Genomic DNA, 25,397 nt, shown 5'->3' with positions numbered 1-25,397 from the left:
AATAAAGCATTCGGGATCTTGGGCTCTGTAAACAGATGCACAGAGTACAAAAGTGAGGTAGTTATGATGAACCTTTAGAAAACAGTGGTTTGACCTCAACTGGAGCATTGTGTGCAATTCTGGGCACCACATTTTAGGAAGGATGTTAAGGTATTGGGGGAGGGTGCAGAAAAGATTTGCGAGAATGGTTCCAGGGATCACGAACTTCAGATACATGGATAGATTGGAGATGCTGGGCCTGTTCTCCTTGGATAGAGAAAATTAAGAGGAGATATAATGGTGTTCAAAATCATGAGTAGTTTGGCCAGAGTACAAAGGGAGAAAGTGTTCCCATTGACCGAAGGATCTAGAATTAGAAAACACCGGTTTAAGATGATTTGCAAAAGAACCAGAGGCGACATGAGAAAAAACGATTTCCCGCAGTGAATGATTAGGATCTGGAATGCTCTGCCGGAGTATGGTGGAGGCAGATTCAGTTGAGGCCTTCAAAAGAGAATTGGATAATCAGTGACAATGAAGAGAAAATTTGCAGGGCTGCGGGGAAAAGACCAGGGAGTGGGACTAGGTGAGTTGCTCTTCGAGAGCCAACACAGACACGACAGGCTGAATAGCCGCCTCCTGTGCTGTAGAGATTCAATGAAAGAAGACTGGAGCATAGACCTTTAATAACCTAATTTGGAGCATTGACCTTTAACGACCTGGAGTCAGCTACAGACTTTTGAGTTAAGGCAGATGAATTGAGGGCATTGACTAGCCCATGGGATTATGATACTGCTATCACAGAGGGAGGGGCAGGACTGGCAGCTCAATATTCCAGGGTATAGAATCTTCAGGCATGACAGGGAGGGGGTAAAAGAGGAGGTGGTATTGCATTGTTGATCAAGGAGTCAATTGCTGCAGTAAGGAGGAATGATATCTTGGGTTCCTCAAATGAGGCCATATGGGTAGAACTTAAAAACAAAAAGGGGGCAATCACTTGGCTGGGAGTGTACTACAGGCCTCCAAATAGTTGGGGAGTGATAGAGGAGCAGATATGTAGGCAAATCTCAGAGGTGTAAAAATAATAGGGTAATAGGGGATTTTAACTTCCCCAATATCAACTAGGATAGTCTTAGTGCAAAAGGCTTAAAGGGGGTGGAATTCTTAAAATGCATACAGGAGAGCTTTTTGAGCCAGTACGTAGAAAGTCCTACAAGAGAAGGGGCAGTACTGGACCTAATCCAAGGGAATGAAGCTGGACAAGTGGTAGAAGTGTCGGGGGAGCATTTCGGGGATAGTGACCATAACTCTGTAAGATTTAAGGTAGTTATGGAAAAGGACAAAGACAGACCGGAAATAAAGGTATTAAATCGGGGGAAGGCCGATTTCAGTATGATAAAACAGGATCTGGCCAAAGTAGACTGGGAGCAGCTACTTGTAGGAAAGTCTACATCAGACCAGTGGGAGTCATTCAAAGAGGAAATAGTGAGAGTTCAGAGCCAACATGTACCTGTTAAGGTGAAAGGTAGGACCAACAAGTCCAGGGAACTCTGGATATCAAGGGATATAGAGGGTTGCATCAGCAAAAAAAAAGGCGGCTTATGGCAGATTCAGAGCGCTGAAAACAGCAGAGGCCCTAGAGAAGTATAGAAAGTGTCGGGGGGGTACTTAAAAAAAAAAAGTAATTATGAGAGCGAAGAGGGGACATGAAAAAACCCTGGCGAGCAAGATAAAGGAAAATCCTAAGGCATTTTATAAGTATATTAAGGGAAAGAGTAGGGCCCATTAGGGACGAAAGTGGCAGTGTGTGTGGAGCCGGAGGATATAGGTGAGGTTTTAAATGATTACTTTTCATTGGTGTTCACTATGGAGAAGGACGATGTAGGTGTAGAGATCAGGGAGCGGGATTGTGATATACTTGAACATATTAATATTGAAAGGGAGGAAGTATTAGCTGTTTTAGCGTGCTTAAAGGTGGATAAATCCCCTGGCTAGGTGAGATGTATCTCAGGCTGTTATGTGAGGCAAGGGAATAGATAGCAGAGGCTCTGGCACAAATTCTCAAATGCTCTCTGGCCACAGGAGAGGTACCAGAGGACTAGAGGATAGCGAATGTGATACCATTATTCAAGAAGGGTAGCAAGCATAAACCAGGTAATTGCAGGCCGGTGAGTCTAACATCAGTCGTTGGGAAACTATTGGAAAATATTGAGGGACAGGATTAATCTCCACTTGGAGAGGCAGGAATTAATCAGGGATAGTCGGCATAGCTTTGTCAGGGGGAGATCGTGTCTAACTAACTTGGTTGAATTTTTCAAGGAGGTGACTAGATGTTTAGATGAGGATAAAGCAGTTGATGTAGTCTACATGGACTTTAGTAAGGCTTTTGATAAGGTCCCGTATGGGAGATTAGTTAAGAAGCTAAGAGCCCATGGAATCCAGGGCAATTTGGCAAATTGGATCCAAAATTGGCTTAGTGGCAGGAGGCAGAGGGTGATGGTCGAGGGTTGTTTCTGCAAGTGGAAGCCTGTGGTGTACCGCAGGGATCGGTGCTGGGACCCTTGCTGTTTGTAGTGTACACTAATGATTTAGGCGTGAATGTAGGAGGTATGATCAGTAAGTTCGTGGATGACACGAAAATTGGTGGTGTCGTAAATAATGAGGAAGAAAGCCTTAGTTTACAGGCTGATATAGATGGGCGGAGCAGTGGCAAATGGAATTTAATCCTGAGAAGTGTGAGATGATGTATTTTGGGACAACTAACAAGGCAAGGGAATATACAATGGATGGTTGGACCCTAGGAAGTACAGAGGGACCTTGGTGTACTTGTCCATAGATCACTGAAGGCAGCAGCACAGGTAGATAAGATGGTTAGGAAGGCATATGGGATACTTGCCTTTATTAGCTGAGAAATAGAATATAAGAGCAGGGAGGTTATGATGGAGGTGTATAAAATGCTAGTTAGGCCATGGCTGGAGTACAGTGTACAGTTCTGGGCACCACACTATAGGAAGGATGTGATTGCGCTGGAGAGGGTGCAAAGGAGATTACCAGGATGTTGCCTGGGCTGGAGTGTTTCAGCTATGAAGAGAGACTGAAAAGGCTAGGGTTGTTTTCCTTCAGAGCAGAGAAGGTTGAGGGGGGACATGATTGAGGTATACAAAATTATGAGGGACATTGGTAGATTAGATAGGAAGAAACGTTTTCCTTTAGCGGAGGGGTCAATAACCAGGGGGCATAGATTTAAGGTAAGGGGCAGGAGGTTTAGCGTGGATTTGAGGAAAAAATGTTTTCACCCAGAGGGTGGTTGGAATCTGGAACACACTGCCTGAAGTGGTGGTAGAGGCAGGAGCCATCACAACATTTTAAGTATTTAGATGAGTATTTGATGAGCAATAGCATACAAGGCCAAGTTCTGGAAAATGGGATTAGAATAGGTAGGTGCTTGATGACCGGCACAGACACAATGGGCCGAAGGGCCTGTTTCTGTGCTGTATTATTCTATGACTCTATAAATGGGAAGTCCCATGTTGAAGTACATTGCGATCTTAATTTGGGTTGCATATAGCATGGCCTGATAGTTAGACATAGAGAATATGTTTTCAGTTGTGGAAGAGACCAAGACTAAGGGCCATGAATATGAGAGTCACGAATATGTCCACTAGGGAATTTAGCTGAATCTTCTTTATCCAGGGAGTAGCTAGAATATGGAATACAAACGGGAAGTGCTGAAAATGCTCAGCAGGTCTGGCAGTTAACGTTTCAGGTCAATGACCTCTCATAAGACCATGCAAAGTCACAGAATAACTAGCAGTGTGCACGTCCATGTGTATTGTGCTGAAATTTTAAAAAAAGGTTTTAAAGTTTTTAATTTCTTAGGTTGCTTGCATTGTTTTCTGCTTGTGACATTTGTTGAGCCAATTTCTGTAGCCTCTCCCAGTAGAATTTCGAACCAATTCAGATGTGCGATTGTGGCTTTCCATCTACTCGATGCCATTTCTGTAGTTAGCTTTACTGATGAAAAGCAAGTTGGAATTGTGTGGCAGGGGAGCTCATGATGTACAATGTGAGTGATTTGACCCTATGTCCACTGCCAGATTATGCTGGCATAAAATCTACCCCTAAAGCCAAGTGTTGTGACTGAGGTGGAGAAAGTAAGCCGTAACATTACAAATTTTGTACACCAATCTAATTATAGCATGAATTTTTGGCAGTGTAGGTTTCAAATGACTTGCCCTTTTGCCAAGGTTATTTACCCAATCTATTCTTAGGTTGTACTTGAGTAATCCTACTTGTTTAGTTTTCAAAACGGATTTTTTTGTTTATAATTTACAACCATGTAAATATTTAATGGTAAAAATCTGTGAAAGTTATGGAAATGTAGCTGCATGGGTACAGAAATGATTAGGGGCTGGTTAGCAGCGATTCGGCTAGATAGTGTTTTTCAGATTGTAAGGATGTGGCCCGTGGTATGTTTCATAAATCTCTGCTGGGACCTCTGCTTTTTGTTTTAGTGTGTTCATGGTGATTTGGAACATGCACTGTTTTATAATAGGGACACTATACCCTACAATATGCAGCATATCAGGTAACTGATTTATATTGACTGAGATAAAATGCCTTTATGTTGGATGCTATACTGGGATTTTTACTGGTGTTCTGGGAAAATGGTAAACCAGTGAAAATCATTATTATTATATGCTTCTTTGCACAGTTTTTATTTTTTACTGTGTTTAAAACTCCAGATACGCAGCGTGGTAAGTAGGACATACCAGGATGAAGGTAAGTAGCTGCCATTTCAGCAGAGCCCAGAGGGAATCCACTGATGGCAGTATTGGGGAGCCACGTTTTGCTGCACAAGTGGGCAGGTCTTTGGGTTTAGTCATACAGGAGGGAAGTTCTGGGTCATTGAGGAACTGTGGAAGATCCTAGACTTTGGCAGCTTTGGGGGGTGGGGAACATCTTGAGTTTGTTCACATTGAAGGACTGTTATGGATTTGATGGCACTAGTGTGGGAATCTTGGGATTGGGCAAGAGTGGGATGCGGGTTTTGGAATTTGACAGCATTGCAGTAAATGCTCTGCAGTGCAGAACATTGTGTGTATAGGGGCGATGGGGTGGGAGGGAGGCGCAGGTGTCCTTGGGTTTTGCAGCATTTCAGAGAGGACTTGTGGTTTAATAGTCTGGGGGGGAAATTCTGAGCTGTTCCAAAACTGGAGAGGTGCGTCTGGATTTTAACAGCACTGCTGCATGGGCCTTGCAACCTTGGACGGCGCAGTGGTTAGCACCGCAGCCTCACAGCTCCAGCGACCCGGGTTCAGTTCTGGGTACTGCCTGTGCGGAGTTTGCAATTTCTCCCTGTGACCGCGTGGGTTTCCGCCGGGTGCTCCGGTTCTCTCCAACAGCCAAAGACTTGCAGGTTGATAGGTAAATTGGCCATTGTAAATTGTCCCGAGTGTAGGTTGGTGATAGGAGAATGGTGGGGATGTGGTAAGGAATATGGGATTAATGTAGGATTAGTATAAATGGGTGGTTGTTGGTTGGCACAGACTCGGTGGGCCGAAGGGCCTGTTTAGTGCTGTATCTATAAATCAATAATAGTGTGAGAGGGGACCTTGGGATTAGCAACACAAAAAATGGTCTTGGTTATCAGTTTATTATACAACAAGTTTTAGTTTAGTTTAGAGATACAGCACTGAAACAGGCCCTTCGGCCCACCGAGTCTGTGCCGACCATCAACCACCCATTTATACTAATCCTACACTAATCCCATATTCCTATCACATCCCCACCTGTCCCTATATATTTCCCTACCACCTACCTATACTAGGGGCAACTTATAATGGCCAATTAACCTATCAACCTGCAAGTCTTTGGCATGTGGGAGGAAACCGGAGCACCCGGAGGAAACCCACGCAGACACAGGGAGAACTTGCAAACTCCGCACAGGCAGTACCCAGAATCGAACCCGGGTCCCTGGAGCTGTGAGGCTGCGGTGCTAACCACTGCGCCACTGTGCCACCCCAACTAGTAATGAAGTAATCAACACACAAATTGAAATTTTAAATCCCCTTTTTACCTTAGCAACCCTCCTCTTCCCCCCCCCCCCCCCCCCACACACACACACACCAGTTAATCGAAAAAATAAAAGGGATTTTTTTAAACATTTAGAGCTCTATTACAAAACAGCACTTGGGCTGGTTACTTGCTTATTTTTGAAGAAAAAAGCAGATGAGATATGTTCCAAAACTGGCATACAGTCCAACTTCAGAGTACACGTAAGCAGGTCACTGGGATCTTTTAGAACAGTTCTTTTCAGGCGGTGTTGAGAAGTAATTTAGCAGTCTTTCTTCAAAGACAGAAGATGAGATGAATTGACACCGTGGACTTCTCAGGGTCTTTGAAATTTGCTGGAAAGCGAAGAAGGTTGTCGTCTTTTTTGCTTATTTCATTTCAGTTCTTTTTCAGGCTAACTTTATCAGCCACTCACTCCAAAAGGTAAAACACACTGACACACAACCAAAAACTTGAGTTTTCTGCCCTCTCAGGTGTGAGCTGCTGCTGGACTTGTTCAATCAAGGAGGAAGTAACAGGAAGGATTGACGAGGGTAGTACAGTGGATGTGGTCTACATGGATTTTAGTAAGGCATTCGACAAGGCCCCACATGACTGACTGGTCAGTAAAATGAAAGGCCATGGGATACAGGGGAATGTGGCAGGTTGGATCCAGAATTGACTCAGGGCCAGGAAACAAAGGGTAGTAGTCGACAGATGTTTTTGTGAATGGAAAGCTGTTTCCAGTGACGTTCCACAGGACTCAGTGTTGGGTCCCTTGCTGTTTGTGATATATTAATGATTTGTGGGAGGCATGATTGGAAACTTTGCTGATGACACAAAAATTGGCCCTGTAGTTGATAATGAAGAGGATAGCCGTAGACGCCAGAAAGATATCAATGATTTGGTTGAGTGGGCAGAAAAGTGGCAAATAGAATTCAAACCAGATAAGTGTGAGGTAATGCATTTGGGGAGGGCAAATACAGCGAGGGAATACACAATAAATGGGAGGATATTGAGAGGAGTAGAAGAAATGAGAGACCTTGGAGTGCATGTCCACAGGTCCCTGAAGGTGGCAGGACAGGTGGATAGAGTGGTGAAGAAGGCATATAGAATGCTTTCCTTTATTGACCAAGGTATAGAATACAAAAGCAGGGATGTAATGCCGGAACTGTTGGAGTATAGCGTACAGTTCTGGTCACAATACAGGAAGGACATAATTGCTCTGGAGAGAGTACAGAGGAGATGTACAAGAATGTTGCCAGGGGTTGAAAGTTTCAGCTATGAGGAAAGATTGGATAGGCTAGGATTGTTTTCCTTAGAACAGGGGAGGCTGAGAGGTGACTTAATTGAGGTGTACAAAATTATGAGGGGCCTATATAGAGTAGACAGGAAGGACCTGTTTCCCCCAGCGGAGAGGTCAATTACCAGGGGGAACAGATTTAATTGGTAGAAGAATTAAAGGGGACATGAGGAAATACTTTTTCACCCAGAGGGTGATGGGTGTCTCGTATTCACTGCCAGGAATGGTGGTTGAGGCAGCAACCCTCAATTCTTTTAAAAGGCACCTGGACATGCACCTGAAGTGCTGTAACCGGCAAGGCTATGGACCAGGTGCTGGAAGGTGGGATTAGATTTGGGCAGCTAGTTTTTTTTCCAGCTGGTACGAACACGATGGGCTGAATAGCCCCCTTCTGTACCGTAATTTTTCTATGGCAAAGGTCTGGCAAATGGAGTATAATGTGGGAAAATGTGAAATTGTCCACTTTGGCAGGAAGAATAAAAAAGAAGCACAGTGGCGCAGTGGTTAGCACCGCAGCCTCACAGCTCCAGCGACCCGGGTTTGATTCTGGGTACTGCCTGTGCGGAGTTTGCAAGTTCTCCCTGTGACCGCGTGGGTTTCCGCCGCGTGCTCCGGTTTCCTCCCACGGCCAAAGACTTGCAGGTTGATAGGTAAATTGGCCATTATAAATTGCCCCTAGTATAGGTAGGTGGTAGGGGAATTGAGGGAAGGTGGGGATGTGTTAGGAATATGGGATTAGTGTAGGATTAGTATAAATGGGTGGTTGATGGTCGGCACAGACTCGGTGGGCCGAAGGGCCTGTTTCAGTGCTGTATCTCTAAATAAATAAAAATAAATAAATAAGGGCGCGACTGACTTCTTTGCCCACATTTCCCTGTTACCAGGGTTCCTGTTCTATTTGTAACTTGTCATGTGACGAGCAGCATACTTGGTTGCCAAATTAGTTCTTTCAGTGCCCTCTTGAAAAAAAACTGGTCTAACATTTATTCAGTTTGACTATGAATTCCTCAAAAAAATTTTAATAAAAAATCGGTTCCATAGCAGACCTCTGGGGAAGGTTCTGGTAGAATGTTTGGTCTTGCAGCAATAGGGTAGGGGGAGAATGTGCAAACTTGCGGAAGTACCTTTTTTTTGTATTTTGGAAAATACATTCCTATTTTTAGACTCAAAGAAACAGGTGGCTGCTTCAGTGTAAATTGTATCTATAAACAACCTTAAAATATTTGCAAGTCTTTTAGTGTCGAAAGACCTTCAAACATTTCAACATCCATGTGTGCTGCTTCTGAGTTCTAGCAGGTGAAAGTGATGGAGAGGTGCACATCTCCAATGAAAGTGTATTGAGACTGAGATCTGCTGAACAATGGTGACTGTATGAACCATGTAAATAAAACTGGAGAATTGGTCATTGAGTTTTTTTTCTCTCAAACTTCAGAAGGAAAATGTAGTAAAGCTAGCTTTATATGAATTAGTTTTGAAGAGTTTCTTAAAATCGTTTTCAAATAATTTAAGAAAAACTGGAAATATCTGAACAGTGAGAATAAACGCAATTAGACATTTGTATTGTGAATATGAAACATTTTCTTTAAACAAATGTTTGAGTTCTAAATATAAACAGAAAGCTGGTGCAAATACTGATTACTCACTGACCATCCGGTTTGAAGCTGATTTCTAACCTCATTCATAAATATATCTAGACTTTTTCCTCCGGTAAAGCTCTTAAAGCTAATGGCTTATGTCACCAGGTTTTGTGTAGGGGTAACAACACAATGACTACATGCTTTTTGCAGCCTACTGCAAGGGAGCAGCTCTTAAAAACAGCAGGTGCTGGTCTGAAATAAAAATTAGGGACTTGATACTTTGAATGTGAAGCATTATCTGGATAAAGCTTAAAATTTACTTTCCAGCTGGCTTTCAAATAAGGTGGCAAAAGGCAGGAACTAGGTCAAAGTGCATGCTTTAAGTTGCAGATTGACATCTCTGTGCGCACTGAAAATACGGACTCAGTCCATGCTTAAAATCCAACATTTAGGGAATTGTTGGGTACAACGACAGACTTTCATTTGTATCGGACTCCTCACATGCAGCAAGGGGTTTCCGAATTCTTCTTGATAAAATGGAAAGGGATTTGGTGGACACCATGAATGGTGAAAGGGTGGAGAGGCTAGAATGGGGAACATTGGAAAATATCAACTGTGTGCCGAGGTTATTGAGGCTTGAGGTATTGAAATAAAAATCTAAGTATTAAGACACTGACAGTTCAATGAATGAACTTGTAATGGGAAATTATGTTTATATTTTATTTAGCTTAAAATTTTATTTTTTATGTTAGGAATTACAGTGGCTGTAGAGAAATAATGGAACACAAGGGTTTGGAACGTTGTTTTGAATGACTTGATGCATTCATTTGGTTAGCTTTCTACCCTGCAAGCAGATTAATGTGTGAATTCCAATCACTAAGTTGTCATCTCTCAAAATTAGCTGGAGGTAATTTGTTTCAAGTGTAATAAATTTGAATCACCTAATCAGCAGCAAGAGGTTTGTAGCGTAAATTTATAAAAATTAGTAAATGTCATCATATGTGGCCAAGTATGAGATGGCATATACTGTCCATCTTTTTCATATATTAGAGTATTTCCAATGGGATTGTTCACCAGTGTTGGACGATTGCACTGTTTTGCATTGTATGACTTGCTTTAAAGTATATAATTGGAGCTACTGGTAACTGAATAAGTTAAATGACTTTTTTATTCAGGAATTGGTTATATGTGCTGTAAAGCTTTTGCTGCTTACAAATCCTGTCGTGGCCTTGCTGTAGCTTGCTTACCACTCGTACTCTGGTCTTCTGACACTGGCATTGGTGCATATCGTCCTTTGCTGCCGCATCATTGGTCATAGAGCCTTCAGCGATCTCTGACCTACTCTGGAATACCCTCCCTAAAAATCCTCTGCTTGACAACCTTTATGCCTTTAAAACTCTTTTTCAAACATATGTCTGTGATCAAACCTTCACTCACTTCTCAACCATTTCACTAAGTGTTAGTGTTCCTTTCTTTTTCTGTGCAATGCCCTGAGATAATTTTCTGTCAAAGGTGCTGCAAAACACATATTGTTCTTCATTTGTTTTTATTCATTTCATGGGATGTGGGCATTGCTGGCAAGGCCAGCATTTGTCGCCCATCCCTCATTGCCTTATTGAACTGTTGCAGTCTATCTGGTGTGGGTACACCCACAGTGCTGTTAGGGAGGGGGAGTTCCAGGCTTTTGATCCAGTGGCAGTGAAGGAACGACGAGATATTTCCAAGTCAGGATATTGTGTGACTTGGAGGGGAACTTGTAGGTTGTGTTCCCATGCATCTGCTGCCCTTGTCCTTCTCTGAGGAAGAGGTTGCTTGTTTGGAAGGTGGTGGTGAAGGAAGAATGGTGAGTTGCTGCAGTACATCTTGTGTATGGTACACTCTGCTGCCACTGTGCGTTGCTTGTGGAGGGTGTGAATGTTTAAGGTGGTGGGTAGGGTGCCGATCAAGCGGGCTGCTTTGTCCTGGGTGGTGTTGAGTTTCCTGAGTGCTGTTGCAGCTGCACTCATCCAGGCAAGTGGAGAGTATTCCATTACACTCCTGACTTGTGTCTTATAGATGGTGGACTGGCTTTGGGGAGTCAGGAGGTGGATTACTCGCTGCAGAACTTCCAGCCTCTGACCTGCTCTTGCAGCCACTGTATTTATGTGGCTGGTCCAGTTCAGTTTCTGGTCAATGGTAATCCCCATGATGTTGATTTTGGGGGATTCAGCGATGGTAATGCCATTCAATGGAGATGGTTAAATTCTCTCGTTGGAGATTATCATTGCCTGGCACCTGTGTGGCGCATATGTTACTTGCACTATCAGCCCAGGCCTGAATGTTGTCCAGGTCTTGCTGCATATGGACATAGACTGCTTCAGAATCTGAGTTGTAAATGGTACTGAACATTGTACATCATTAGCGAATATCCCCACTTCTGACCTTATGATGGAGGGATGTTCATTGATGAAGCAGATGAAGATGGTTGGGCCTAGGACACTATCATGAACTCCTGCAGCAATGTCCTGGGCCTGAGATGATTAGACTCCAACAACTGCAACCATCTTCCGTTGTGCTGGGTATGACTCCAGCCGATGGAGAGTTTTCCTCCTGATACCCATTTACTTCAATTTGGGTATGGCTTCTTGATGCCACACAAATGCTGTTTTGATATCAAGGGCAATCACGCTCACCTCGCCTCTTGAGTTCAGCTCTTTTGTCCCTGTTTGGACTAAGGCTGTAATGAGGTAGGAGCTGAGTGGCCATGGCGTAACCCAAACTCAACATCAGTGAGCAGGTTGTTGCTCTGTTAGGAGCACTTGATAGCACTATGGACACCTTCCATCACTGATCAAGAGTAGACTGATGGGGCAGTAATTGGCCAGGTTGGATTTGTCCTATTTTTGTATACAAGAGATACCTGGGTAATTTTCACATTGTTGGGTAGATGCCAGTGTTGTAGCTGTACTGGAACAGCTTGGCTAGGGGCGTGGCTATTTCTGGAGCACAAGTCTTCAGTACTATTGTTGGAATGTTGTCGGGGCCTACAGCCTTTGCAATATCCATTGCCTTCAGCCGTTTCTTGATATCACGTGGAGCAATTGACTTGGCTAAAGACTGGCATCCGTGATGGTCGGGACCTCAGGCGGAGCTCGCCATGTGTTCTCCACTCGGCAGTTCTTTCTGGAGATGGTCGTAAATGCTTCAGCCTTTTCTTTTGCGTTGATGTGCTGGGCTCTTCCATCATTGTGGATGGGGATGTTTGCAGATCTTCCTCCTTTGGTTAGTTCTGTAATTGTCCGCCACCATTCACAACTGATTGTGGCAGGACTGCAGAGCTTTGATCTGATCCGTTGGTTGTTGGTTTGCTTAGCTCTGTCTATTGCATGCTGCTTCTGCTGTTTGGCATGCAAGCAGTCCTGTGACAACTTTTTAAAAATTAGTGTCTCTTTTGATAATGTGGGAAGTGTAGGTGGGGGAATGCTAGTTTCACTGGCAGTTTCTGGTTCTTCCACCGTTGTGTATTTTGTTTAATTTTTTCTTCTTACCAAGGTCTTCTAGCTATTGCACTCACTGCCTATCACGCCAGACAATCTTGTGTATCACTTTGTGATCTGAGGACAAATAAGTGTTCCCGAATCCTTCTGCTGGGGCATCTATTTCTGTAAATTCTTGCGCATTATTTATCTACAATAATGAGGTCACCAGATGGTGGCAGCATTTGTTCAACAGTTAATACAAGGTCTAAATTTAATCAGCATGGTATATAGCAAATGACAGTTTTGCAATGCTAAAAGTTTGTTCAGTGTTGGAGTTTCTAAGGTGTGGGATTGCCTCTTAAAATTCAGGTGAAGTAGCTGGTTCTGTATTCAGGAAAAAGTTGAGTTGTTTTCGTTAAAATGTCTGAAGTAAATTTATTTCATGGTTATTAACTGAACATGTTGCAAATGAGAAGAGGTCATCCACTCTTTCAAACCAGGATGTTTCCATCAGCTGAGGGATCTTGGCAGCTCTGCTCCAGTTCTGTTGTAATATTTAAATGTGTCAACCCAAGTATGCTGTGTCCCATATGAATCTTGACTTCAATACTGGTTCACTCTGTTCAGTGTCAGCTAGCTCCTGACTTCAGTCCTCCGTTTCACTTCTATCTTGTGCTGAAACCGCACACTTAGACACATGATTTAGCGTTGACAGATTTAAGTGTCCAAATTGGAGGGTAATTCATGTCTTGTATATAAAATGTACTGGTAGCATTGCATATAATTTGGGACATTTAAATCTCTACATTGTAGGCAGGGATTCAACAGTACTTTGAAATTCATCTTAACTATTGTAGAAAAAATAGCTTTAATAAATGAAAGATTGATTTTAAATCTGCTCCAGTGTGGTAAAGGAAAAGGGCATTTTGTTTTTAGGACTGTTAAAAGGATCGTTAATTTAAACGTCATAAAAGATATCTCAGAAAAGGATATGTCATCATGTTAACTTGGGCCTAACAGCAGGAGTAGGCTCTAAGTCAGCTGGAGATAGTTTATTTGAACACCTGCCTACTTAAATTGATTCGTGGACGTTGAGAGAATACAAGTGGAATCAATTAACTATGGGTTGTACTTGTAGGAACCCATTATTGACAAGCCATTGCCTCAGAGGTATGGCTCAAAGATTCAATTTTTTTTAAAAATCCAAGCGAAAGTTAGGATTGGGGAGAGACACAGCTCCACCATGTCTGCACCAACATCACCTTTTGCTTTCTGATGGTGCTACTTTAGCTGGAAACTTCCTGACTGCTTGCTACTTCACAACTTCATTTCTGTGCAAGCTTACAGATTTCCCATGAAGCAGATGACCTGGCTTCAAGAGAAAGCCATGCGGAGGCGGTGGCATAATGGTATTGTCACTGGAATAGTAACGCAGAGACCCAGGGATTTGCTCTGCGGACATGGGTTCAAATCCCACCACAGCAGAAGGTGGAATTTGAATTCAATTAATAAATCTGGAATTAAAAGCTGGACTAATGACTCCGCTGGTTGGAGTCATACCTAGTGCAAAGGAGGTCAATCATCTCAGCTCCAGGACATCACTCAGGATAGGCCCAACCATCTTCAGCTGCTTCATCAATGACCTTCCTTCAATCATAAGGTCAGAAGTGGGGATGTTCGCTGATGATTGCACAATGTTCAGCACCATTCGTGACTCCTCAGACTGAAGCAGTCTGTGTAGAAATGCAGCAAGACCTGGACAATGGCTTGGGCTGATAATTGGCAAGTGACATTCCATCGTGGAATTCCTCCACTATCAACATCATGGGGGTTACCATTGACCAGAAACTGAACTGGAATAGCCATATAAATACCGTGGCTACTCCCCAAAGCCTGTCATCTACAAGGCACAAGTCAGGAGTGTGATTGAATACTCTCCACTTGCTTGGATGGGTGCAGCTCCAACAACACTCAGGAAGCTCAGCACCATCCAGGACAAAGCAGCCCGCTTGATTGTTTGTTGATGGGGTGCAATTCACTCCCACCACCACCAATGCACAGTGGCAGCAGTGTGTATCATCTACAAGGTGCACTGAAGCAATGCACCAAGGCTCCTTCGACAGCACCTTCCAAACCCACGACCTCTACCACCGAGAAGGACAAGGGCAGCAGATGCATGGGAACACCACTGTCTGAAAGTTCCCCTCCAAGCTTCACAACTTCTTGACTTGGAACTATATCGCCATTCCTTCACTGTCACTGGGTCAAAATCCTGGAACTCCCTCCCTAACAGCACTGTGGGTGTACCTACCCAAAAGGACTGCAGCGGTTCAGTAACGTGGCTCACCACCACCTTCTCAAGGGCAGTTAGGGATGGGCAATAAATGCTGGCCTAGCCAGCGACGCCCATAATTCCATGAACGAATTTTTTAAAAAGCACCCCAACAATGACATCTATCAAAATACTTGGAACTTCATGACCAGCTTGAACCAATCATGAAAATATAACTTTTCATTATGTGGTTAGTCTACAATTGGCATTTGATTTCCAAAAGGTTATGCATTTCAGGTGATATTTTGTAATTAAAGCAATTGTAAATTATGCACAAACCCAAGTTGTTTAATCTAAAGTCAATTTTCCTAGTGTATCTATGATGCACATTTTTGTATTTGATCAGTGGGTTGATTTTGTGGGCGGGGCCTGGCGCGCGGAGCACTGGAGTCTGACGGATGTGCGGCTGTCAATAGTTGATGTCGGTGACAAAAACGAGACAAGGGTGTGACATGAGATACTTTAATAGTATTCTATTACGCAGACAGGGATATGATTGGTATCTGGGGGTGTATTATCTCTAGATTAATGTAACATACTGGGATCAATGCAATCTTTCCTATAGTGCACAGAACCCAAGATCCTTCAATAATGTGAGTTACACCACTTTACATTATTCCCACTACTTGTATATTCAGTGAGGGACCTATAACCATCCATCCTTCAGCACAGTTTCTCCAAAACTTAACCCAAGTTTGGAAGGACAAAATTTATAATTGTACTACTGGCTTCCACTATTCAAGTGAATTAACTTTTACCTGCCCATTGTCAGGCTATGTTGAAATCCCAGTGACAAGCATTTGTATGAGATTTTATAGCCATTGTGAGCTATAATGTTGCTACGAAACTTGAATCCTAAACAAGGACGCTGTCAAGGAACAAGATTGATAGTTGGAAGTTGGTTTCTTGGATGATGGATACCGGAATTATAACAGGCAGATTTCAAGGAAATAGAGTTTTTATTCCTCGAATTATATCGAGCCCATCAGCTGTCGATCTGCCTTTTCAACTCCGGAGTAAACCGTTCCCAATTAGACTATCATATTCTATGACTATTAACAAGTCACAAGACCAGACTCTTGACACAATTTTGTATTTAAATTCCTAGACCTGTTTTTACATATGGGCAACTTTATGTAGCATTTTCCAGAGTGAGAAGTTTTGATTCTGATGAAAGAATAACCAGAAATCATATATTTAAAGAAGTATTGTTACAATAACAATACTAATTTGACTGCAAAAGTTTTGTGAGTCTCTGCTAGTCAAAAATGATTGTCTGCTTTGCCAAGGTTCGTGCCTGAAGTTTCTTTAGGAAAAAGAGCTCATTAAAGTTAAATATAGAATTAAAGCTTTGGAAATTAAACAAGGCATTTCCCCAAATTCAGGTCTAAATTCACTTTCCACTTTTCTGCTCTGACACTGTACAGGTTTTTATTGGCACTTATAGCATAAGAAACAGCAGTGACAGGAAAAATGAGTAAGAAATCTAGGTAATATAACTTAACTGAAATTTTAAAAGCCATTTAAATATAGGCTTGGGACTAGAAACTGTTTGACATTAGATTTGAATAAGTCAGAGATTAAATCAGAACTCCGTCTTGTAGAATGACAACTGCTTTTTGTGAGTGCTTTACCTGCCTTGTTTCTGTGTACACTAATATATATTAGTCTAACCTGTTGCGCACATTTCCTGGAATTGTAGCATTTATGGCTTCTAGCTCTCATTTTTCAGTTGCTCTTTTCATCTCGCTGCACTTTAACTCAATAGAATTATATCTAAATTTAATCTCAGCAGCAACTTACATTTGCAGTGTCCTTAACATAGAAAAATGGCATTTAACAGAGGTAATCTGACAAAAATGGATGCAGAGCCAAATAACGATATTAGGAGGGATGGCCAAATACTTGGCAAAAGAGGTGGTTTTTAAGGAGGGAATTAGAGCGTGGGGCTGAGATGACAGAATCATGGCTTCCAATGGGTGAAAGTGCAGAAGTGCACAAGAGGTCAGAGTTGGAGGAGCAGAGAATTTTAGGGTTAGGGGCCCAAGCCTGGAGGAGGTTAGAGATGGAGAGTAATTGAGGCCAGGAAGGGCCTATGGAAACCTTTATCACTTATCTCTGTTTCTCTAAATCCTTATGTGACTGTGGTCCTCTCAGTGTCAACCACGATTGAGCACATTTTTCTCTTGCACAAAAAAAGTTTTCTCTGACTCAGTGCATAAATGTTCAGCTTGAAATTTATTATCGACTTGTTCTTCACTGCCTGGTAATGCTAGTTACTTTCTCTGCTGGCTGATCCTTGAACCATGTCCCAGTGACCCATAATTAGTTCCCACCTTGCTAACAAAAAGTATAAATAAGTTAATTAATAAATATAAATTTATAATTAACTATAGCTAATTTTGTACATATTTAAACATTCTGATGATCTATTCTATGGGAAACTTCATTTCGCATGGTCGCAGTCCCCATCATTACTTGGGTAATGTGGTTCATACACAGTGGTTTGATATCCTGCTATCTTCTGATCTACACGATGATGGCATCATTATTTGAGTAATGTGGTTCAAACACAGCAGTTTCATTTCCTGCTGTCTATAATTCTAAAGCATTATGATATCCTCCCACGACATTACATTTCCTCCGTTTTCTTCTTAAGCACTTATTTACTATTTTGCCAATATTTTACTAAATTAATAAATTTCTCTCCATGTCATTGCTATAATTGCTACATAGAAACAATTGAACCAACAATGCATGTTTATTATAATAAAGTTCCATCCCAATTTACCACCTCATTTTCCATGACAAATATTTTATGCCTTGCAAATACCACACAATACCAACTGATTCCATGTTTATATCACATAACCTGTAATGAGTTGGATTTCATCAAGATGGCTCCTGGGCTGGAAGCTCCCTAGGAAGCTCCCTTGCTGTTCAACTCTATCCATGGCCATCTGCTCCCATCCCTAACGTTTTCTCCCCCAATCTGCCCTCTTAAACTGTTTAAATTCCCCTGGCTCTTTAAATCAGTTCATTTTAGCCCTATCTAAAAGTTAACAGTTAGTTTAGTGTATGTTACCTGGGCCCACTGCCCTCCCCCAGCCACACCTGCTCTTTGTTTTCTCAATGAAATTGATCCGGATGAAACTGACGAGCACAGCTGTCGATACTTTAATCTCCGATCCTGCTGTCTTCACCGCCCAGAGTGTCTGCAGCCACGGCATGCGGTAAGTCCATTGAGGTGAAGAAGGAGCTGCGGGACCCGAGAGAAGTCCTGTGAAAAGGTGCCCCGAACACCCAAAACATCCACGAACGGCCCCCCCGGCCGCAACTTCAAAGCGCCCGCGGGAGATGGCTCGGAGAGCATCTGCAGCGCACTGTCGGCAATGCTGCATGCCTTTATTTAAACCACTGCAAAAAAAAAACCCTTAGCAAATGTAATCACCTCTAAGTCTGCCAAATGATGCTTCACCTCCCGAAGGACGTGGATGAGCTTTCCGGACGTCGATGGTGAGCACTGAGGAAATGGCTTATTACCTGCACCAGATTCCACCCCCCCTCCCCCCCCCTTTACCCCCCTTCCACCCCCCCCCCACCCCCGTCCCCTTCCCTGCTCCACCCTCTCAGCTCACCCCCTCACAACCCCGTCCCAGCCCGCCCCCCCCTCGCACCATCTTCACCCCGCACCCCCTTCCCCTGCACCCCCCCCCCACCCCCTCCCTCTACCCCTCCCCCTTGCATCCCCTCCTCCCACCGGCACCATCCTACACCTGTGTAGGGGCCCCAACAACCCCACTGCCTTGTGGGCGTCTCGGGAGAGACCAAGGCTAAGGGAGTAAACCCTAACAGAAAATCCGGAGCGGAACCCCGTAGGCGGTCATGTGTCACCTTTGGCATGTTTCCGGCAGTTCCTGCAGCCATACTGGTGCCAAACGTCGTGTCCTGCACTCCTTTGGACCCCACCAGAAAGGCCGAGAGGGGGGTTTTGACGACTGGGCAACTCTCAACCTCCATAAATTTGCCCAGGCATGGCATGCATGTAATGAGTTACTCTGCTGAAATACAGACGTGTGATCCTTTTTGGCTATAAGGTACAACTGTTCATGAACTCCTATGCTCTTGCATGATTCGGCCCTGATTCCGCCTGTATATCATCCCCTCTGCCTCTTGCTTGGTCTCCACTTCCTATCATTCTGCCACATTCCCCTCATGATTTGCTTGATAGAAAGGAAACATCCCTGGTCTCACCAACACATCATCTTTGCAGCTAATCCAAGTTCTTTCAGTGCTTTGAACAACGGCTTGCATTTATATAGCACCTTTAACATCGTTAAACATTGCAAGATGCTTCACAACAATAATTTATATTTATATAATGCCTTTAACATAATAAAATGTCCCAAAGTGCACATGAATGTTGGGCAAAATTGGACAACTAACACTTATTATAAGGTGATATCAGGAAGATAACAAAAAACTTTTAAAGAGCAACTTGGAGGAGAGAGACTTAGAGAAGCAAAGAGGTTTAGGAAGGGAATTCCAGAGCTTAGAACCTAGGCAGCTGAAGGCACAGCCACCAGTGGTGGAGTGATAAAAATTGGGAATGTGCAGGAGTCCAGAATTAGAGAAGTGCAGAGATTCTGAAGGCTTGTAGAGCTTGAGGAGGTAATAGAATAGGTTATGGAGGGATTGAATTTAAAATTAACTCCCGATCCAGCAACACCATGTAAGTCGGTGAGCATGGGGATGATGTTGAATGGGACTTCGTGTAAGTTCGGATGCAGGTAGCAGAGTTTTGGATAGGCTCCAGTTTATGTAGAATGGAGGATGGGAGGCTGGCCGGGAGAACACTGGAATAGTCAAGTCTAGAGGTAACAAAGGCATGGATGAGGGTTTCAACAGCAGTTGAGCTGAGATGGGTGTAGTCAGACAATGTTACGGGGGTGAGGTAAGCAGTCTTGAAACAGAGATATGGTCAGAAGCTTTTCTTAGTTAAATCAATGAGAATGATCTGGTTCAGACATGGACATTTGCCAGGGAGAGGGATGGAAGTGATGTCTAGGGACCAGAGTTTGTGGTGGAGTCTGAAGGCTTTAATCTTCCCATATTTGGTTGGAGGAAATTTTTGCTCATCCAGTACTGGATGCCAGACAAGCAGTGTGACAAATCGGAGACATTGGAAGGTTTGAGAGATGTGGTGTTGAGTTGAGTGTTTTCAGTATGCATATGGAATCTGATGTGTTTTCGATGGGCAGCATGTAGATGAGAAATAGGAGGGGACCCAATATAGATCTTCTGGGGGACACCAGAAATAACAGAATGGGAGCAGGAAGAGAAGACATTGCAGGTGCTTCTCTGGCTTCAAATGAATAGAGAAGAATGGGACTGGCCCATTCAGCTGGACGATAGAGAAGTGTTGAAGGAGGCCAACACTGTCAAACACTGCAAACAAGAGATTGAGGAGGGATAGTTTACCACGGTCACAGTCATACAAGATGTGATTTGAGACATCTGTTTCGGTACTGTGGTGCGGGCGGAAACTTCATAGAAATTGTAGAAAATTTACAACACTGATGGAGGCCATTTGTCACATCGCTGGTTGATGAATTGCTAACTAGCCTAATCCCACTTTACTGCAAGTTAGTCAGATATGACTTTCCCTTAACAAATCCATGCTGACTTTCCTTGATTAATCTATGCCTTTCTAAATGAAGGTTTATACTGTCCCTCAGAATTGATTCAACAATTTACCCACAACTGAAGTTAACCTAACTGGTCTATAATTACTTGGATTATTTCTTCCTCTCTTGTTAAGCAGTACAACATTGGCATCCCTCCAATATTCTGGCACCATTCCTGTAGCCAGGGAGTAGTGAAATATGATGGTCAGAGCCTCCGCACATTTCTCCTTTGCTTCTTTTAACAACCTGGGATATATTTCCGGGCCTGGCAATTTATCTACTTTCAAAGGCGTCAAACCCTTTAATACTTCTCCCTTACAATGTTTATCCCATCCAATATTTCACACACTTTCTCCTTAACTACAACATTATCATTGGGCCTCTCTTTTGTGAGGCACTCGATTAGAGGGATTCAAATATGGATTTATGGAAAAGATGGGCACGGATTTAGGAGGCAACAACACGTTCAAGTACTTAGAGGAAAGGGAGATTGGAGATGAGGCAGTAGTTTGCAAGGACAGATGAATTTAGGGTGGATTTTTTGAGAAAGTGGTGATGACAGCAGATTTGAAGGGGAGGGAGGCAATACCTGAGGAAAAGGAACTGTTGCTAACATGGGAGCCAGGAACGGCATTTGGCTCATCAGTTGTCTACTGAGAGTAGGGTCTGGGGACAGGAGGTGGGTCACATGGACTAGATGAGCTCAGAGAAGCATGATGGGAAATTGAGAAATTAGAGAAAGATGCAAGGAATGTTGGGTAAATTTTGCCTGGGCTGGGGGAAGTGGCAAATGCTTGATGGTCTCAATCTTTATAACAGAGGTCTATGGGCTCCTCACTTGGTATTGAAGGTGAGGATGGAGTAGGCAAGGAAGATAGATTTCAGGCAAGTGCTTGTAGTGGAGAAGAGAAACTGGGGGTTATCTTTGCGTTCCAGTATAATGTTGGAATTGTGAGCAGTTTTCTCAGGCGAGCAGAACCTGATAGTGCTTAATACGGTTCAAGTTTGTGTCCCTTGGACTTAAGGGAGTGGAGATGAGGGCCATACCAGGGGAAATGACCAGGGTGAGTGGGAGTAATACTTATAGGGATAGGGGAAAGGTGAGGGTGATAATTGAGCAGATCGGTAGGTGCATAAATGTCATGATGGCCAAAGGCTAAACAGTTGGGAATTTGAAAAGACAATTGTAATTGACGTAGGGGCAGTGTTTTTTGCAGGGGTGGACACAAGGAAGTGAAATTGGGAGGGGGAAGGAGGATGTGCATGGAGAGGGATATAAGAAAATGGTGTTGCTTTATCTGTGCTTGACACGATGGGAGCAGCGAGGCCACATGAGATTGCAAGGTTGAAGGGATGGCTGTGAATATGGGTGGGGATGTTTATGTGGAGGGAGAGATTTGGGGAGTACAGGGCAGTGAACTCCGAGAGCATGAGTTTAGATGGAGGTTGAAATTACCAAGGATGGGAAGTCACTCAGCGCAGAGGCAGAGTGTGGAAAGCAGTGAAGATATCTTGGTGAGAAACTTGGAGTGGTACTTGGGTGGGCAGTAGACAATGAGAATTTTAAATGCGAGGCAAGAGGAATTGAACAAGGTGAGAAGCTCAACGAGGAGATGTTGCCAGAGGAGTCGGGGGACAGGCAAGGTATGATTTGGTTTTGGGGCTAAACCACCGCTGTGGCAGTTTGGGCGAGGCAAATGGAAGGTTCATTAAGAGGGAAGATGTCATCACCCCTCAGCCAAGTTTCCTTTAACGCCATAATATTGCAACCATTTACAATACGCTCCTGAATGGTAGGGCCTTGTTCACAAGTGAATGGATGTTCTGGAGGGATATGCGGAGAGGGGCAGTGAAAGTTAGCATGCTGAAGGGTAGGGATTTAGGAGGGCTGTGTACCTGAGAGGGGAGAAGCAAAAGGAGGCAAGACAGCAGGAGTGGGGGGGTTAGGAGGGATTGGAAAAAAAAGGGGAAATAGAAGTGATGGCCTCATCTCTGTAGGGGCAGCCAAAACACACACGTGAATGGACAGAGGGAAACTCAAGCTACATGGGCATGGTTACATGCAAGATTAAGACTGATATATCATAATAAATGGGGGAATAGAGAGGAAGCAGTAGGAGGGAGTCCAGAGTTAAACATAGGTCCTGTGGTTGAATAAAGTTAACACAGGTAGGGTGGAGTTAAAGACCAGCACATGTCCAGGTGTGGAGGGCAGGTGAGGCCAGAGCTATCTGTAGGGCAGAGGACTGAAGGAGGTGTTTCTGTGGAACCAAAGAACCAGGAGCCAGGAGGAATGCAGAAAAGATCACTGGCCAGAAATCGGCCACAATTCCTAATATTGAGCTAAGCAAATCCAAGAGCTTCACGGCAACTCCACTCAGAAACCAATCTATTTCAAGGCCGCTGTCTTGGGGCCCCGTCACACTGTTTCCATCCACTGCCTCTAGGTTACAACAAATTACCTACCCAGAATGAGCAGTCAGCATTAGCAAACAGCCAGCAGTGCCTGTGGAAGGATTCCCTGGGATCACTGTCTATTACTTTTTAATGAAGCAAGTTAATGCAATAGATCAAAAAGCCAAATTAGTAAAGCACTGCTCCACCCACCATTGCTGCATCTGTCATTCCTGCTCCTGAGCACTGGCCAGTGACTCTGATCATCAGACAAGAGCAGGATTGGGCTCGGTTGTGAGAAAAAGCATTTATAATTCTCCAAAAGGGGAGACTTGAGTGATTACTGCCACCATGTGGTTGAAGTTCTGCGATCGCACTAAGACAAATCACTTATTTACAAAATAGAGTCAAAAAGAGCCTGTCAGAAGAAAGACTTTTAAATTCTAGAGATCTGTTTGATCTCTTGAGGCATTGCTAATGGTGAGTCACTGTTATGAAGGAGAGAGAAGCATTGTTCCATTGAGAGTATTTGGAAAGACATTTATGAGAGGATACTCCAGGTAATGAAGTTCTTCACTTTATTGGTCCCTGTGAAATAAATGTTTTTCATGTGCTGGTATGTAGAACACATTTTACTTTTTTAAAACTTGTTTACGGGAAAAAAGCAAATCCAATTATTTTGACTGCTTGTATAAAATGAGTTGTTCGGATGAGGGGAATTTGCATCCACAGAAATTTTCCTTCAATACCCAACGCATAGAGTGCAGAAATTACAATAAACATCAGAAACTGCATTCCCCATGAAAAATGCCATGGGAGATGCAGCAGTATTATAGTTTTATAATGCCACTTGCTGCTGCATTGGCTGTCTTATATTGGTTAATGCATGAAACCAAGTTACAGCAGTGCAAGCGACTGTTATAAAGTTTATTGTTAAATACAGTTCTTGGGTCACTAGCTTTATGTACAAGTATTTTTCAGATGTTATTTTGTTTAAAGGCCAGTGTATTATTTTCACGATTACAAGTTTCAACATGACCCGGGTCATGTCATTTGTTGAAAAAAAAATTCTTGCCAAATGCTTGTTCATGAAATGCCTCTTTTTTTTCCAGCAAATTCCTTAAAACTGCATTTACATTCCCAAGTTTACTATTTTCTGGATGCAGCTCTACTGATGTAGTTTGATTATTCTGATTTGCTGATTGGCTTCTGAAGCCTCCTAAAACAAATGTAGATGCCCAAGCTTGCATGTGCACAGTTTTAAAGTCGCAGATACTGACTTTCTCGGTCCACTAACCTCCTCAATAACAGAATTTCTAAGAGATGACCGTATCTGTGGAAAACCAAAACAGAGACAGCTCCTTATGCCAATGGCTTTTAACTTGAGTTTCTATTGGCAGCAAGACATTGCCTTGCTTGAAGTACCATTTTGTTGACTTTGTTGACTTTGCTGGCTTACTGGTGTAAGTGTACTAGAAATGTTTTTTTAAATCAGCCTTATTTTAGTAAACCGTTTATTACATAAACTAATTTTTTTTATTTGTTTCATGGGATGTGGGTATCACTCGCAAGTTCATCATTTGTTGTCCATTCCTAATTACCCTTGAGAGATGGTGGTGAGCTACCTTCTTGAACTGCTGCAGTCCATCTGGTGCAGTTACACCCACAGTGCTGTTGGGGAGGGAGTTCCAGGATTTTGATCCTGGAAGGAATGAGCGTGTGGCTTGGAGAGGAACTTGCAGATGGCAGTGTTTCCTTGCGTCTACTGCCCTTGTCCTTCTAGGTGGAAGAGGTCGCTGGTTTGGAAGGTGCTGTTGAAGGAGCTGTGGTGAGTTGCTGTAGTACATTTTGTATATGGTACACACTGCTGCCACTTTGCATCTGTGGTGGAGGAAGTAAAGACCTGCTACCTGACCCGGACCCGACGACATATGTCGGGTCGCTCTTCCGGGTCCGGCCTTCGGGCTCGTATTACATTTTGCTCTGCTGGTAAGTGTCAGAAGTTGAAAAGCTTACCTGAGCTGGGAGTCTGAGGCGTCAAGGAGGGAAACTGAGTCTACGCAGTGAGCGAGTCCGCGTCTCTATGACATCATCGCGCTCATGCTGCAGCTTCCTGCAGATTTGGAGTTGGAAGGTAGGTAATGTGAACATTCCAGTGGTCGGGTCGGCTAGGGTTGGGTTGGGCACGGGAAAAAATGGAGGGGCTCGGGTCCGATGTAGTTCGGGTCGGGTTTCATTTTTCCTGATCTGAGCAGGCCTTTAAGAGGAAGTGAATGTTGAAGGTGGTGGATAGGGTGCTAATTTAAGCAGACTGCTTTGTCCTGGATGGTGTTGAGCTTCCTGAGTGTTGGAACCACACTCATCCAGGCAAGTGGAGAGTTTTCCATCACACTCCCGACTTGTGCCTTGTAGGTGATGGACAAGCTTTGGGGAGTCAGGAGGTGGGTTACTTGCTTCAGAATTCCCAACCTCTGACCTGCTTTTGTAACCACAGTATTTATGTGGCTGTTCCAGCTCAGTTTCTGGTCAATGTTAACCACCAGGCTGTTGATGGGGGATTCAGCAATGGTAATGCCGTTGAATGTCAAGGGGAGATGGTTAGATTCTCTCTTG

The 25,397-nt window shown here is 43.5% G+C and overlaps 1 protein-coding gene across 8 annotated transcripts in view; it reads left to right on the top strand.

The window, feature by feature from the left end:
- plekha5 (pleckstrin homology domain containing, family A member 5) overlaps positions 1-25,397 on the top strand; it is a 400,949-nt gene that overhangs the window by 42,826 nt on the left and 332,726 nt on the right. The window lies entirely within an intron of this gene.

The sequence above is a fragment of the Heterodontus francisci genome, chromosome 27 (genome assembly GCF_036365525.1).
Source record: "Heterodontus francisci isolate sHetFra1 chromosome 27, sHetFra1.hap1, whole genome shotgun sequence".
In the NCBI taxonomy this organism is placed as follows: Eukaryota; Metazoa; Chordata; class Chondrichthyes; order Heterodontiformes; family Heterodontidae; genus Heterodontus; species Heterodontus francisci.
Note: the sequence above shows the minus strand (reverse complement) of the source record. Positions and strands in the feature narration are given on the sequence as shown.